Source organism: Solanum pennellii, chromosome 9 (genome assembly GCF_001406875.1).
Source record: "Solanum pennellii chromosome 9, SPENNV200".
Taxonomy (NCBI): domain Eukaryota; kingdom Viridiplantae; phylum Streptophyta; class Magnoliopsida; order Solanales; family Solanaceae; genus Solanum; species Solanum pennellii.
Genome location: NC_028645.1, coordinates 70,225,917 through 70,243,166, shown reverse-complemented (window position 1 = coordinate 70,243,166; position 17,250 = coordinate 70,225,917). Strand labels below are relative to the sequence as shown.

The 17,250-nt window shown below is 33.9% G+C and overlaps 1 pseudogene; it reads left to right on the top strand.

Annotated features, from left to right (window-relative positions):
• Positions 1 to 405: 405 nt before the first annotated feature.
• On the top strand, positions 406 to 15,586 carry LOC114078586 (annotated as a pseudogene).
• Positions 15,587 to 17,250: the final 1,664 nt, after the last annotated feature.

Sequence of the window (17,250 nt, the reverse complement as noted above, 5' to 3'; positions counted from 1 at the left end):
AAACGTGCCATCGTCTTCAACTAACCCGCAACTCTAGCCAGTCTTCATCACGTCAGATCTCAGGGTGAGCTATTGCTTCTAGCTTGGACTGGATCTTCTTCTTCATGTCTTGATGTCTTGAAGTTCCGGCATGGACTAGCTGTTTATTTATTTTAGCTTCCTAGATATTCTTAGTTTTAGTAATTTGAGGATAGATGTTCTTGTGGTGATGACTTCCAGATTTTGGGGATGATAAGTATTAAATTTTAGAAGTTATTAATTGATTCCGTTAATGAGTTTTAAGTCTTCCGCATTATATTCTGTTTTATTATGGTTGAAATGTTGGGGTTTAGATTGGTTGGTTCGCTCACATAGTAGGATAAGTGTGGGTGCCACCCGCGACCCGTTTTGGGTCGTGACACTCAGGGAAATGAATCGTGCATTCCGAGGTCATATGAGTGAATTTCGATTGTTTTAGCGAAAACAATATTAGTGGTGCAATCTAACAATGTATTTAAATTTCATATTTTGTATCTTGAGCATTTTTGGAGTTTCAGAGCTCAAATTAAGTTATTTTTGAAGCATTTTCCTCTATGGGTGTAAGTTTCTAATTCTTTAATGATTTCTTCAGTTGGTTTTCATTTTTATTCATTGGTTTGTTGGAGAAAAATTTACGGGTTTTGGCTCTAGACAAGAAATCACAATTCTTTGATTTGGAGGTTGATATGTACTTGTTTTTTCCGTTGAAATTTAATATTTAAGGTCCTTATGTTATGGGGAAAGCAATTTTGACATCATATTTCTTTTTTATCGATTATTTCATCATTTAAAATTGATTATGACTATAAAAAGTTGGGAATTTTGTGTCTAAAGATCAATTTTTGAGGATTTGAAGGTCGAAGGTTGTTTAGAAGTGAGACTTTGATTTGAGTCTTTCTTTAACTCTTCCTAAAGTGATTGTGTGTTATATCACCATACTTGGTGTAATGGGGAAATGACGGTCTCGCATCGATGAGGTGACGAGCATCTATGTGGGTACTGTTATTATTGTGAAGGGTTAAAAACAACTAATTGATTGGTTTGTGGTTTGCTCAGTTTTCTTGATTTTTTTGAAAGAACTACTCCTACTGTACTCGGTGGTCTTTATTAATAATCAAATAAAAATCCTCTAATGGGATAAGTACAAGCAAAGGGAACTAAATTGTACTTTACCAATGCTAACGAGGTTTAGAACCTACCATGAAAAAATAAGAGCCAGAGATAATTAGATAGTCTACGATGGTATTACATATGAGATGCTTAAGTCATGCAAACTTATAAAAGCCAAGAAGAATGTTGGAGAACTTTCTCTTGTCTTCTTCTTCAAATCTGTCCAATAAGTGTTCGTCACTTTTTCTTCGTTTTTTTTGGATCTAGTTGACATTTTCATGTGATTTTGCTTTGCTAGTTCCATTGGTAGGTGCTTTGAAATAAATTCCTAGGTCATCTCGCCATTCCAACTAGTCTTTCTTTCATGTTTTTTTTGTTACTGCGTTCTTGCCTAGGAGAAATATTACACATAGTAGCAAACTAATTTTCCTTTAATGTATTAATTACTTCTTGATTAGCAATAACAATTTAGAAGTAGTTGGATTGATTTTATACATAATATTATCCAAAAGAGCATCAAAAGTGTTGAGACACGGAACCTCCTTTGGAACAATTGCTCGAGCACTTGGGTTCGTAGCTTGACTGTCTACAATTTGCTGCATTGTGTTACGAATTGGTGAACCAATTCTAACACCTGAAAAGTTTTTCTTTGTCACCACAGTCCAATCTGAATTATGTACCGATTTCCCTTCAGTCACATTGTCAGAATTATTACATTAGCATCAGTCAAACTAGTGTGCTCTTCACCTACACTTTCACCCGTCTTAGCAGCAAAGTAGCCAACTGATCCATCACCTGATTATTGAACCTGTTCATTCCCAGATTTTGATACACAATTTGCATCTCATGTCAGTTCGTTTTGCATATCCCTAACACATGTAGAAGCAGCAATATATTCAAACTAGAATGCTGCCCAGAATTTTCACTCACTTGGACCACCAGATCATGCTCATCATCATCCCCAGTAACACCTCTGTTTCCAACATTTATTTGTGGCAACGAATTCCTTTGCTGGTTAGGACTAGAAATGTTAGTTTCGCCACCAAACTTTTCAGCTTGTCTGTGACTTGTAGCTTCAAGCCCTTGTTCTTTCATTTAATAGCTTTCCATAATTATTCTTCGACAAAGCCAAGTCATAAGTCTTCGCCAAAATTAATCAAACCATCCAGTCATTTGATAAGGCCATGACCTGGACTTCCTGGTTTTGTAGGCAATAGCTTTCTCAATTCTTGCAGATCAATTTGTTCATGTGAAAGCTTTATTAGAAGAGGTTGGTGTAAGCCTTCTTCCATTGCATATCGCTTTATCTCAATAGGTTTTTGTATTGTTGTTTTAGTCAAGATTTGAGTTTGTTAATTTGGACTCAGCAGTTCTGCATAAAAATCTTGAGGATTAGAATTAAAATTTGGCTCTCCCACAACCAAGATATGGGGAGAGGATGAAGAAGCCGTGGAAGATTTGACATTGCCATTCAAGTCGCCCTAGTGACCGAGAAGGGAACAACTATTCAGTTTTCTTGATTCGACTCTTGCTGTGAGTATTTATGTTGTGACGAAAAGATGAAACTGAAAATCTAACAATAAAGAACACCAAGTTTAACGTGGAAAAACCCTTCAAACCGAAGGTAAACACCACGGGATCGACAAGATCCGAATTGCTTCACTATAACAATAAGAGGGTTACAAATATTCTTCTAATGGCTACACAACAAGTGCCAAAAGAGAACAAACAATAGCTACACCAACAAAAGATAAATAGAAAGAAACACCACCCAAACCCAGCTTCTGTTCGGGACCTAAAACAGGATCTTTCTGACCTCCGAATCCGATCTCCACCGTTCAAATCAGCCACCAAGATGTTAGGAACACTCAGTCCAAATTTCAGCCCGATCCAACGGTTAGTTAATCGGGAAACACGATCTGAACGTTGCTGGTCGGAGAAAAGACTGCAGCAAAAGAATCCTTTTCTTTCTCTCTTTTTCTCTTGTTGAAAGCTCTCTCAAAAACCTCTCTTATGTTTTAATGTCTTTCAAAGACAATACCAATGAGCAATTAATTATTCTCTCAAAACCATCCTCTATTTATAGAGTTGTGCTTTTCCTTATAAAGCCAAAACCAACTACAAATAGGATTACTATTCCAATCCTTTTCCTAATAGAATTGGAAACCAATTAAGGAGAATAATTCCAATCCTTTTCCAAGTAGGATTAGGCCATGGGCCTTTGGCTGGAACATGGGCAATAGCCCAACAAACTCCCCCTCCAGCCAAGGGGCCAAATGGACTTCAAGTAGAGGATCTCTTGACAGGCTTCCTGCCTGCCACACTTCTACAAAACTCATGATTGTCTACGATGAGTTCTTTCCACTTATCTCTATGAGTATCTAACATGGCTTCATCATAACCTTCAGGTTCTCCCATATTAGTCAATAGAATATACTCATCATGAGAATAACGTGTTGAGCTTCGCTTCTCTCTAGTAGATCTTCTACAAGAGGTTTCTGGAGCATCTGAAGCGGTCATCCCAACATGAGTTGGTTGATTATCAACCACAACATCATCAGTAGGAACAAATACATGTTCTACACTCTCATCATTGTCTTGATCATTACCTTGGGTTCTCTCATGTGCAAAAGATGTATCAATAGTAGGAATTGGATCAACATCAACTAAGCTCTCATCAGTATGAGAATCTAGTTTCTCAGTCTTGTCAATATCTTCAATAGTTTGATCTTCAAAGAACACAACATCACGACTTCTAATGAGTTTCTTATCAATTGGATCATAAAATCGATATCCAAACTCATCTTGACCATAACCAATGAAGATACATTGCTTAGTTTTAACATCCAATTTTGACCTCTCATCTTTTGGAACATGCACACAAGCTTTACACCCAAACACTTTCAAGTGATCATAAGAAACATCCTTATCAAACCAAACTCTGTTTGGAACGTCACCATCCAAAGCAACAACAGGAGACAAATTGATAACATAAGCAACAGTGTTAAGTGCTTCAGCCCAAAAAGAATTTGGAAGTTTAGCCTCTGAAAGCACACATCTAACTCTCTCAACTAAAGTTCTGTTCATCCTCTCTGCCAAACCATTTAATTGAGGAGTCTTTGGAGGAGTCTTCTGATGACGTATTCCTTGCGATTTGCAGTAGTTATCAAAGGGACCAATATACTCACCACCATTATCAGTGCGAATACATTTTAATTTCTTTCCCGTTTGTCTCTCAGATAAGGCTTGAAACTGTTTAAACACATCAAGCACTTGATCTTTGGATTTCAAAGGATATACCCAAATCTTGCGAGAATGATCATCAATGAAAGTAGCAAAGTAAAGTGCACCACCTTTTGACTTCACTTTGAAAGGACCACACAAATCTGAGTGTACTAGCTCCAATAGCTCAGACTTTCTTGAAGGAGGATGACTGTGAAAAGAAACTCTTTTCTGTTTCCCTTCTAAGCAATGAACACATCTTTTCACCTTTGCTTGTTTCATACCAGCAAGCAAATTCTTCTTAGCCAAACATGTGATCCCCCTCTCGCTCATATGATTAAGCCTCTTGTGCCACAATTCTGATAAAGTCTCGCTCTCCACCAAATTTATAGAGTCACCAAGAATCGATCCTTGTGTCACATATAAATTTGAATGTTTTCTTCCTCGAGCTAAAATCAGTGAGCCTTTGGTGAGCTTCCATTGACCATTGCACAAGTCATTATGATAGCCATCATCATCTAGTTGTCCTACAGAGATCAAATTTATTGGAATGTCTGGAGCATGCTTGACATTCTGAAGGACCAACGTTGAACCAGTATTGGTTTTCAAACAAACAGTGCCAACACCAAACACCTTAACCTCACCAGTATTACCCATCTTTAACACCTCAGAGTTAACAGAAGTATAAGATGAAAAGAAGTCTTTTCTTGGTGTGACATGTGATGTAGCTCCAGAATCTACTATCCAACTTGTGTCTTGAGATACAAAATTGATGACGTCTTTATCACAAGCGAAGAGAAGGTCATCATGGACAACAGCAACAACATTATTTTCGTTGTTTTCTTCCTTCTTCCCTTCTTTAAGATCTTGCTTCAATTGTTTACAAAATCTTTTAATATGTCCTTTCTTTCCACAATGATAACATATAATATTTGGATTCTTGAATTTTGACTTGCTTCTGCTTTTACCTCTACTCCTCGGATCTCTTGTCTTATGTCTCCCCCGATCTTCTGTATATAGAACATCTGAATGTGAAGATATGTCTTGAGATTTTCTTCTAACCTCTTCATTCAACACACCACTCTTTGCATATTCCATAGTCACCTTTCCACCAGTGGCAGAATTTGTTAAAGAAACACGAAGAGTTTCCCAAGAATCCGGTAGAGTATTAAGAAGCCAAAGTCCTTGTATTTCATCATCAAAATTCACACCCATTCCTGATAGCTGATCAAGAATACCCTGAAAATCATTTATATGATCAAGAATAGGACTACCCTCCTTGTATTTAAAGGTCATCAATTGCTTTAACAAGAATAACTTGTTATTGCCAGTTTTTGAAGCGTAAAGCGTCTCCAACTTTTCCCACAATGTTCTAGCATGTGTCTCATTCACAATATGGTTGCGAACATTATCTTCAACCCATTGTCTTATATATCCACATACTTGTTGGTGCTCAAATTCCCAATTTTCATCGGTCACATTCTCGGGTTTATGAGCAGAGAAAATCGGAAGATGCATCTTCTTCACGAACAATAGATCTTTCATCTTGCTTTTCCATATGTTGTAGTTTCTTCCGTTTAGACATACCATCTTGCTCATATTCCCCTCCATATAGATAACCTTAGCTCTGATACCAGTTGTTGTGACGAAAAGATGAAACTGAAAATCTAACAATAAAGAACACCAAGTTTAACGTGGAAAAACCCTTCAAACCGAAGGTAAACACCACGGGATCGACAAGATCCGAATTGCTTCACTATAACAATAAGAGGGTTACAAATATTCTTCTAATGGCTACACAACAAGTGCCAAAAGAGAACAAACAATAGCTACACCAACAAAAGATAAATAGAAAGAAACACCACCCAAACCCAGCTTCTGTTCGGGACCTAAAACAGGATCTTTCTGACCTCCGAATCCGATCTCCACCGTTCAAATCAGCCACCAAGATGTTAGGAACACTCAGTCCAAATTTCAGCCCGATCCAACGGTTAGTTAATCGGGAAACACGATCTGAACGTTGCTGGTCGGAGAAAAGACTGCAGCAAAAGAATCCTTTTCTTTCTCTCTTTTTCTCTTGTTGAAAGCTCTCTCAAAAACCTCTCTTATGTTTTAATGTCTTTCAAAGACAATACCAATGAGCAATTAATTATTCTCTCAAAACCATCCTCTATTTATAGAGTTGTGCTTTTCCTTATAAAGCCAAAACCAACTACAAATAGGATTACTATTCCAATCCTTTTCCTAATAGAATTGGAAACCAATTAAGGAGAATAATTCCAATCCTTTTCCAAGTAGGATTAGGCCATGGGCCTTTGGCTGGAACATGGGCAATAGCCCAACAAACATTGACTTGAATTAAATCCTTGTGGACTTGAAATGAAATTGGAATGATTGATAAAGAATTTTGAAATGTTAATTCTTGTAAATTGCAGTGAAATGCATAAGCAAGAGAAATATGATGGAAGGAGGATTGAAAATGACTTTTGTGAATGAGTGATATTAAATAAACCTTCATTTACATTTCATTCATTTGGATTAGGGTGACACTTCTGCCTAGCTGCTATTTTGTATATATATTTATGGATTGGAGTGGCACATCTGCCCAATTGACACACTTGCTAGGTTCACATTATATGCATTATTGCGTCATTTTCAATTTGACTTGTACTGTCTTGGTGTTGAATATGATGGGTTGACTGTGAAAGTGACTTTGTTTTACTACTCTTATTGTAATTTTGAGTTATTGGAATATGATGGGTTGACTGTGGAAGTGTCTTATTGATATAATTGTTGTTGTTGACATTAGCTGATAGTCCTTGTTTGTTGTAGTGAAATGAGTAGTATTATGGTTAAAAATATGCTAATGCTCGCTAGTTAAGAAATCTTAGATCAAGTTATTTTAGGCTTGATTGATCGAATTCTTTTAGTGCTGCAATGTGCTTCAGAATAAGTTTCCGGATGTGCCTGCTCTCCAGAAACAGGGGCTATGCTTCTGTCTTGTGCGCTTTACGTGCTCCACTTCAAGGATGATCAGCCTTGGAATTTGTAGCTGCAATTTGCAGAAACCATAAAACATTGGATACATGTACAATTTAAAGGGAAAAATAGAACCAAAGAGGCTAATTATTTAAATTGTTTGACTAATTAACATTACAACTTGAACAAATAATTACTGAGATTGTCATAATATAAGTAGTAGATGGAATATAACTTCCAATTATAACTTTTAATACAAATGCAACTTCCAGTAATAGACAATTCCGATTGGATGGATCAAATAGGCCTTTCTACAAAGGAAACAATAGCTACTGCAGCGCGTAGAGGATATAGGGAAGTCACTCAAATAGTCAAATTAATGGATGATTTTACTCCTTGAATTTCGGCAAGGTAGGGAAACTGAGAAGGATGAAGTTGGGAACCCAGAGTCTACAGCTTTGATCTCAGTTCAAGTTCAGGGAATCGGACTGTTGTTTGGAAAGCTATCTATCAGTTACATGTGGTACAAACTCTATATGTTTGTAGAGAAAGGACAACTTTCCATGAATCACTCTTTAGACTCATATCTGGGAATGTTAAAGATAACTACTACTCTATAATCATCGTGGAATTCATCGTATCCAAAATCATATACTCACGGGGGGCAATACCGCGGGTAGTTTTAGAATCAGGTAATTTCTTGCTAATAACTAAGTTTATGGGAGACTTCAGAATCCATTGGGTTGCAGAAATTTGAGTTCTTGAAGTATGTTGTGTATAAATATATAGTAATGAAAAATAAGGGCATTTTACACTATAAACTTGTTCTAATTTGAAACGCCCAGTAAACCCCTATGTACCTCTTAATTAATTTGATTCGCTGGGAAGAAACTACTCATGCTTGTAGCATCCCCAGTAAGCTTCAGTTTGGGCAAGGTAACAATTGTCAATTCTTGTGAAACATTCTCTGGTTTTATTCTTTTGTTATTTTTTGGATCAGTTTGGTTTTAATAGTTGTTTTTCTGATTCATGTATTGGTGATTAGCTGATTATTGTTTTCCGTTGTAAATGCCCAAAACCAATTTCACATAGCTAACACTAAGCTGTGGTTCGGACTTTGGATTGACAAAAACTTTGTTATTTTTTTCTCTTTTTATCTAGGTAAGTATATTATCATTAAGGAGAAAAATGATAATGTTCATTAAAGAAAAAGAGAGCTTCAACAACAAACATGGTTCTTAGAATATGATGTGAAAAGTGACGCCTCCTAAAACAAACATGGTTGTTTATACTAGTAACTTCCAGCATACCACAATGAATAATGGTGAGTTCCTATCCATGTCAAGTTAATTTCTTTTTTGTGCATTTCAGCATATTTAACGGTAACATCTTTTTTGTGCACTTCAGCATATTTAACGGTTTCATTCTTGGACTAATTTCATTGTTTTGTACACACAATATGCTCTTTAGTTGTTGGGGTAAAACGATGCACAAGTTGGATAGTTCCATAGGTTTTGCTGATTTTTTAAAATTGATTCATGATAAAGATTTTCAAAAGAATGACAATAAGAGGCCTTAGCAGTATTTTGCATTGTAATTTCCTCTGGGTTTGCCATTTCTGAATTTGATCAAGAAAATGGTTACAATTAATGCAATGAAACCTCGGTTAATGTGAATCCTCCTAATCCAACAATAAATTCCTTTGACTGGTCTTTTGGAATATAAACTTTATGAGATTTTTTTAGCGTGATATTCATGCAACATCTTAAATGCACTATAGTAGAGGTGTCTTAATTGCTCATTTTTGGTGAATTTAAGAACAAAAGTTGTCAAATTGATAGTTAAGGTACTATATTTTTTACCCATTACACAAAGAAAAGGACCACATTTTAGAATATAATCAAATAAAATATCATTTGGAGACATTACTTAATAGAACATCAAAACCCTAAATCTTCTTAGCGAGCTTAGTTTTCCTGCAACACATGGAATCAAATTCCTACCATCGGCGGCGCAAAAAGCGGAGAAAACACACAAACAAAGCTCCATTTTCTTTCAATTCTTCTTTTGTTCATGATTCAAACTATAGATCCATCGTTCTGCAATCAGATCTCATCACTCTAATCACTAAAATCCTCTTAAGGCTTTCGGTGAAACTTCTCTTTCAATTCAGGTATGTTTCAAAAAGCTGGCTTATCAGCCTATGTGCTACTAAAGAATTGATTGTTGGATCGGAAAATTTTCAATGGTTAATTTGCCAAAGGAAGCAGTTGAAGCTAATGTTGGTTTGATCTGGTTCATTAAGTATAGTTGTATTTGGCAAAAGGAAGAAGTCGGAGTTGAGTTTATGCCACATGCAATTTTATCACCAAAATATTTGCCAAAATTTGAAATTTATTCAACACAGAGGTGGTTATGTTGAGAAATTCAGTATCAAACCAAAATTTCAAAGTTGTGATTAATTAGCCTTTATCAACAATGAAGAGAAGAAAGGACTGTCAAATCAAGAAATGTGGCTATTGAAGAAATGGAACGGTATGATTATGATTTGTTGATTAGCCTTTTTCAACAATGAAGAGAAGAATGTCAAATCAAGAAATGTGGGTAGTGGAGATATGTAATTGTATGCTTGTGTTTTCGTGACTTTGGCTACCGGTGAAAACAATGAAGGCCATATTCCAAAAGTGGGAGGGCTTGGAAATTTCAAAGGGAAAAAAAATCATTCAAGTGAGTATCAATTTAGTGAAAATATGAACATAAAGAATTGGATGTTGGATCTGTAAATTCTTGTATGGAAATCGGTTTTAATCTTTTAAATTATAGAAGTCACACATCAGTTGTTGTTACAAGTTCAATAAGTTTCTCTATTTTGTCTTTACTTAGTTTTTGTTGGAAAAATAACTTAAATACACAACTATAAGTTTAGTATTCTCTAATTTTCCCTTCTTTTTAAATATTACATAATTCTTTTTTTTTAAAATTTTAATAGAAATTTAGAGATACATAGCTTTCTCTCTCCTATAACACACACTTCCCCAATATCATGCCTATTTTTTCTCTACTCAAACACTCAATCTTCTGAATCACTTTTTGAATTTTGAATTATTACTTTTAATTAAACACGTTTCACAACATTTAATATGCAATTTTGAATTTCAAAATTTAAAAATTTGAAATTTAGGGAGAATGCACAAGTACTCCCTCAACCTATGCCCGAAATCCCAGAGACACACTTATACTATACTAAGGTCCTATTACCCCCCTGAACTTATTTTATAAGTAATTTTCTACCCCTTTTAGGCCTACGTGGCACTAGTTTGAAAGAAAAAGTCAACCAGTGTTGAGCCCACAAGATAGTGCTACGTAAGTCGAAAAGGGGTAGAATATTATTAATAAAATAAGTTCAGGGGGTAATAGAACCTTTGTATAGTATAAGTGTGTCTTTAAGATTTTGGGCATAGGTTGAGGGGGTACTTGTGCATTATCCCTGAAATTTATGAAAATTGGAACTACCGTTGTTCTCTGGTTCTTCTTCTTCCTCTTACTCCATCATCCGTCTCTGGTTCTTCTTCTTCTTCTTATTCCATCATCCGTTCTTCTTTTCTTCTTGTTCATCGTTCTATTACATCATATTAATGGATCCTTTTACGAATAGAAGGATTTATGATTCGGACGATTAAAATTGAAAAGAAAATAGAAAAAAGTCTTTGCATGATCCTATGAATGTTCGGAAGGATTCAAACAAAGATATTGGGGAATCATCTAAATCAAAGGTTGCTAAAATACACCAAAAAAAAGAGAAAAGCATCAGCAATCATTATTGTCAGGCCGACATTTCTTCGGGTATGTCTTTTTTATACTTCTTTTAAAATTATTTTTAAAATTATAGTACATTTGAACATATCTTTATAGTATGTTATAGTGTTTATTTAATTTTATGATACATGAATTAATTGCGTGTCAGATGCCTTTCTATGTATCACGAGTATTTGAAATTGTTATCATGTATCACACAATAAGTTTAATATATATCTACTCAGTGTGTTATAGTGTTTAGTCGATGCATTGATATATAAATCAATTGCGTGTCAGATGATTTTGTATATATCATGAGTATTTGAAAATAGTTATCATGTATCAGACAATAAGTTTAATACATATAAACTCAGTGTGTTATAGTGTTTAGTGGATGCATTGATACATGAATTAGATGTGTATCATATGTTTTTTATGCTATATGAATTTTTGAAAACTGATATCATGTATCAGTAAGGTATTAGTTGTTTATTTAGTATTAGTTGTTTTATTTAGTATTTATATTCAATATTGTTAAAATTTGTTTTTTTTTTCAAATTGCAGCCACTCAAGTACAAGATAAAAAAGATACCAACACGTCCCATAAGGTTTGCTGTCAATTTTAACCACACTTTTCTGAAGGACTTTGCAAAATATATAGGGGAGAATGTAATCTAACTGTTTAGGGATACAATTTTTGGACCTTTTTTAGATATTACTAAATGTAATTTTCAGGGCCAAATCACTAAGTGCTTGTTGTTGTTAGAGTTGGAACAAAACAACCCTAATGTGTTGCATATTAGACATTCAAACGGGTGTATCCTAAAATTTGGTATAGATTAATTTGCAATATTAACTGGACATAAAGTCAAAGGCAACCAATGATTTTCAATATCCAGAATCAACTAATTGTTGCTTTTACAAAAGTACTTTCCTGGTGCAGTCAATAGTGTTTCAACGGTTTAAGATGGGTAACTGGGAGAACGATTAGGATGCACTCCAAATTTCTATATTGTTCGTTATTCATACATTCGTATTGTCTACTCTAAATAATACAGCTATATCCATTGTGGATTTTCTAATGGTTGAAGATGGTAGATATCAAGATTATCCTTGGGGTCAGCTATCATTCTCAAAACTCATCGGTTCACTTAGACAGGTTTTTGATGTTAGCAAAAAATTGTATCGATTATATGGGCTGTCGTATGCACTTAACGTATGGATATACGAATGTGCATCCCAGTTAAATTCTGAAATTGCTGTGAAAGAACGAAATGTTATCCCAAGAATGTGCAATTGGAGAGTTGTGTCTGATAAGGCAAAGTTTGAAATGCTTATGTCTACCATTTTCCAAGAGGTAAAATTGAATCAATTTTTACTATTAGAATAAACTATTTTAAGTTTGTCTATTTAATATCGTTATTTATGTCTTGTGATACATTGTGATCTGTCTTAATTATTTAATGTGTTGTATTGTCTTAACATTTAAATTATTTTATGTGTTGTGATACATTCAGAATGCATATTCAAACATTGTCCCAACAGCAGAGGAAATTGAAGCTTTTGACCTAGTTGAAGTTGAACATGCTCCTTCTTCTTCACCACCCTTAGTACAACCAAATGAGGAAGATGATTTTGATAATTTCTCCACCAAACCTCCCGAACAGTTATTGAGGAGATCTTCTAGAGTGTCTGATACATCTCCTCTTCCACCGTCAAAAAGAAGAAAAAAAGTGATTATACATAAAAAAAAGTTTCAGAACCGAGTCAGCCTGATCAATCAAATGTGTCTCCGACACCGGATGATGATGTACATGTTTCTCTTTCAGATCTGTCTCCCAATTCGACTGCTGATGATGTACATGGTTCTGTTCCAGACGTGTCTCCGAACCCGGCTGCTGATGTACATGGTTCTGTTCCAGACGTGTCTCCGAACCCGAATGCTGATGTACATGGTTCTGCAGATTCTCAGAAAGTCAACTATTTAATTTCATATATTGAAGAGTTGAAAGGACATTTGAAAACTTACGTAAGTTAATTATTTTGATATTTTTAATCAAATGTAATTTATTTTTATCCTAAATGTATTTATAATTTATAGGTTGACAAGAAATTTGAGGAACTGATTATATTGATAAAGGAAAATCACTACTTGTTGATGCAATCTCGAGGCAAGGAAAACATCAATGTTGAGGCAAATACAAGCACATTTCAGTCTGAGAAACAAACATCTCCGCTAATACGGATTGATCTTTCTGATATGGGTGGTGTAGCTAAGGATGGTGTTGGTGTTTCTGGTAACTATGGTGAACATCAAGTCATTGACGATGCAGGGGATGTCCCTGAGGATGGTGTTGGTGTTTCTATAAATGAGGGTGAGCAGCAAGTCAATGATACTCCAAAGGTAATGTTTATGACACATTGTATATGATTTTTCATTTAGTTGATGTCATGTATCATGCACATATACTCAACGTTATGTATCATATGAGTATAATCACTGTTACGTATCAGCACAAATTATATTAACAATTTTTATTTGAAAACTGCATATTCAGGATGGTGACGCACATCAATCGCACCAAGATTTAAATGAACATATCATTGAGCAAGATGTTGATGACAATGTTTAACACAACTTCCCTCACGTTTTGCCCGATAAAACAACAATGAATGCATCGGTAGATTTTTCAATTTTGCTTTATGACACACAATTTCATTACACACAAATTTATTTTAAAAATCATTACATCATATTATACAGGAATCTTTCACTTCAACAACAATATCGCCATCAACTCAAGCAGCAGTAGATGCACTTATCACAGATTTGGGGAAAGATCCTACTAATGCTAGACCATTATATTCTTACAATCCACAGAATATAACTAGCAGCCAGTACTTGTTGACCGACAGTCAATTACCCACTGACATTTCAATAATTGAGATTGGAGTTAGAACCGATTCAGTCACTCCTGCGCATAGACACAGAATACCTTCGAGAAATATTCAATCTCCATATTGTACTTCTTTTGGGTCAAGCGAGAAGGGAAAAGAGAAATTGAAGGATATGACTCGACTCCATTTCCCGTTCGAAGGATGTGGCATTACAGATCAAGTTTCGCCGAAACTTATTGAGGATTATATGAATTGGTTGTCAAGGGGGCTCCTAAAAAATCATAACAATAAGTAAGTTTTATACATTATTTTTGCAAGTGTTTGGGGTAATTATTTTCATGATACTTTGTTTACAAAAATTGTAATTAAGTTACTGTTATGTATCATGTACATATACTCAAACTTATGTATCATATATGCAGGAAACCATTAGACGATAAATACAAATCAAAATCTTCTTCTTTTGGATTTACGATGATGGACTTTGTTGTTGCTTTTTCAATGAACAAGAATTGGTTCTATGCCATGTCACAGCCAAACAAATGTTGGATTGATGAGGTAAAAATCTTAAACTAATTATCGAATGTTTACCAGTCACACTTATATTATTATAACATGATACATTCTGTAGAAGTATCATAATATTTAATTAGCAAAATTTATGATCAATATTTAATAATTATATTGTTCTATATTGTTTAGATGTATATAATTTCTTATTATGTTTTCATTTTGTTTATAGCACATCGATGTGATTTTTTACTACCTTCGTAAAAAATTAAAACTTTGCAGCATAGATCAATACAGATAGACAACAACCCACTGCTTGTTCATATCACATGTAAAATATTGTTATGATAGGTATTACATGGACAATGATGGTGATAGTCTTAGTACACAAGAGCATGTTGATCGCGCTTCAGTTGTATCTGTACATGAGAGGTCAATAATTAACATCATCAAAGGTTTTGGAATCCCAGCTGCTTTATCATGGCATCTTGTAGATGAGGTCTACATCCCGATTTACTGCGATCAAGAATTTCATTGGGTGCTGGCAGTTGTTGAGTTGAAAAACAGGGTGATAAGAGTTTTTTGACTCATCAATATGCACAAGGAAAAAAGTAATTCGTCATGAGATAAAAATGTTGTCTAAAATATTTAAGTTATTTTTTCTATTTAGTAAAAATTTAAGGAATCTCATAGTGAAATATAATAATTACAATCTATCCCGACTAATTAACAGTAGGTAAGAAGGAAGCATTTTAGACAACATTTTTATCTCATGAGAAATTACTTTTTTCCTTGTGCATATTGATGAGTCAAAAACTCTTATCACCCTGTTTTTCAACTCAACAACTGCCAGCACCCAATGGAATTCTTGATCGCAGTTAATCGGGATGTAGACCTCATCTACAAGATGTCATGGTAAAGTAGCTGGGATTCCAAAACCTTTGATGATGTTAATTATTGACCTCTCATGTACAGATACAACTGAAGTGCGATCAACATGTTCTTGTGTACTAAGACTATCATCATCATTGTCCATGTAATACCTATCATAACAATTTTTTACATGTGATTTTATGTATGTCAATAGGAACTTCGATGGATTGATTTGTTGGTGCTGCCTCAGCATAGGGAAAAGGAAAAGGACAGGTTGTTTCAAGCTACGAAATGAACAAGCAGTGGGTTGTTGTGTATCTGTATTGATCCATGCTGCAAAGTTTTAATTTTTTACGAAGGTAGTAAAAAATCACATCGATGTGCTATAAACAAAATGAAAACATAATAAGAAATTATATACATCTAAACAATATAGAACAATATAATTATTAAATATTGATCATAAATTTTGCTAATTAAATATTATGATACTTCTACAGAATGTATCATGTTATAATAATATAAGTGTGACTGGTACACATTTGATAATTAGTTTAAGATTTTTACCTCATCAGTCCAACATTTGTTTGGCTGTGACATGGCATAGAACCAATTCTTGTTCATTGAAAAAGCAACAACAAAGTCCATCATCGTAAATCCAAAAGAAGAAGTTTTTGATATGTATTTATCGTCTGATAGGTTCCTGCATATATGATACATAAGTTTGAGTATATGTACATGATACATAACAGTGACTTAATTACAATTTTTGTAAACAAAGTATCTTGAAAATAATTACTCCAAACACTTGCAAAAACCTTTAAACTTTTATGAGTATTCGGTATGAGCTCGTAATTTTAAAAGTTTGTAAGATAAATTCAGTTTTAAGAAGTTTGACTGTAGGGGTGTACATGACCGGTTGGTTCAGATTTTTTCAAATAACCAAACCATTAGTGTAAAAAATTTTAAATTTATAAACCAAATTAAATTAATAAAACTCGGATTTTTTCGGGTTTTTCAACCTCGGATTGGTTTAGTTTTTTTCAAATACCAAATCAAATCATTTTGTCAAATTTTTAAATTTATAAATCAAACCAAACTTATAAACCTCGGAATTTTCCAGATTTTTGGATTTTTCTGGTAAAGTTTGCATACAAACATATAATTAACTTGTTCTCCAAATATTTCTTTAGTCCAACTAAAATACAATTATCTAAGGTGTTACTTAAAAAAAAACACCCAAAATATGAGATGAGTATTGATGACACAAAAATTATCAATAAAATATAATAATGAAATTATCATATAAAATAAATATTGTAAAGTCATAATTTTAAAGTACTAAATCATGCTAAAATAAGTTTAATAAGTATTAATTACATTACTAAATATTTAAGAAAAATTAAAATTAGATTATGTATTTTAATTATCTAAATCAATGTAAAACTAAAGAACAAATATTCAACATTATTGTCATTCTTAGTGTTGAATTGATTTTCTTTTTGCATTTAGTATTGATTTAATTTGATTTAAGTTTTATTTAATTATCAACATCTATGAACTATAATCTTTATTCGACCATCCGAATTCTAAGTTTTAAACTTGAAAAATATATTGAAAGATAAAAATTATGAAATAGTATAAGAAATATTTTAAACTGATATCAAAGTAAATATTTTTATGTATAAAATAAAATTTTAAAATTACTCATATAATGTCGAGTTGGTTTGGTCTTGTATTGATTTTTTTAGTTAAAACCAAACCAACCCAAATATGTTGAAGGAAGTTGATGGAACATGTCAAAGGAACTGGTTCAGTGAAGCTAGTTAGAGTTCGAGTTACACT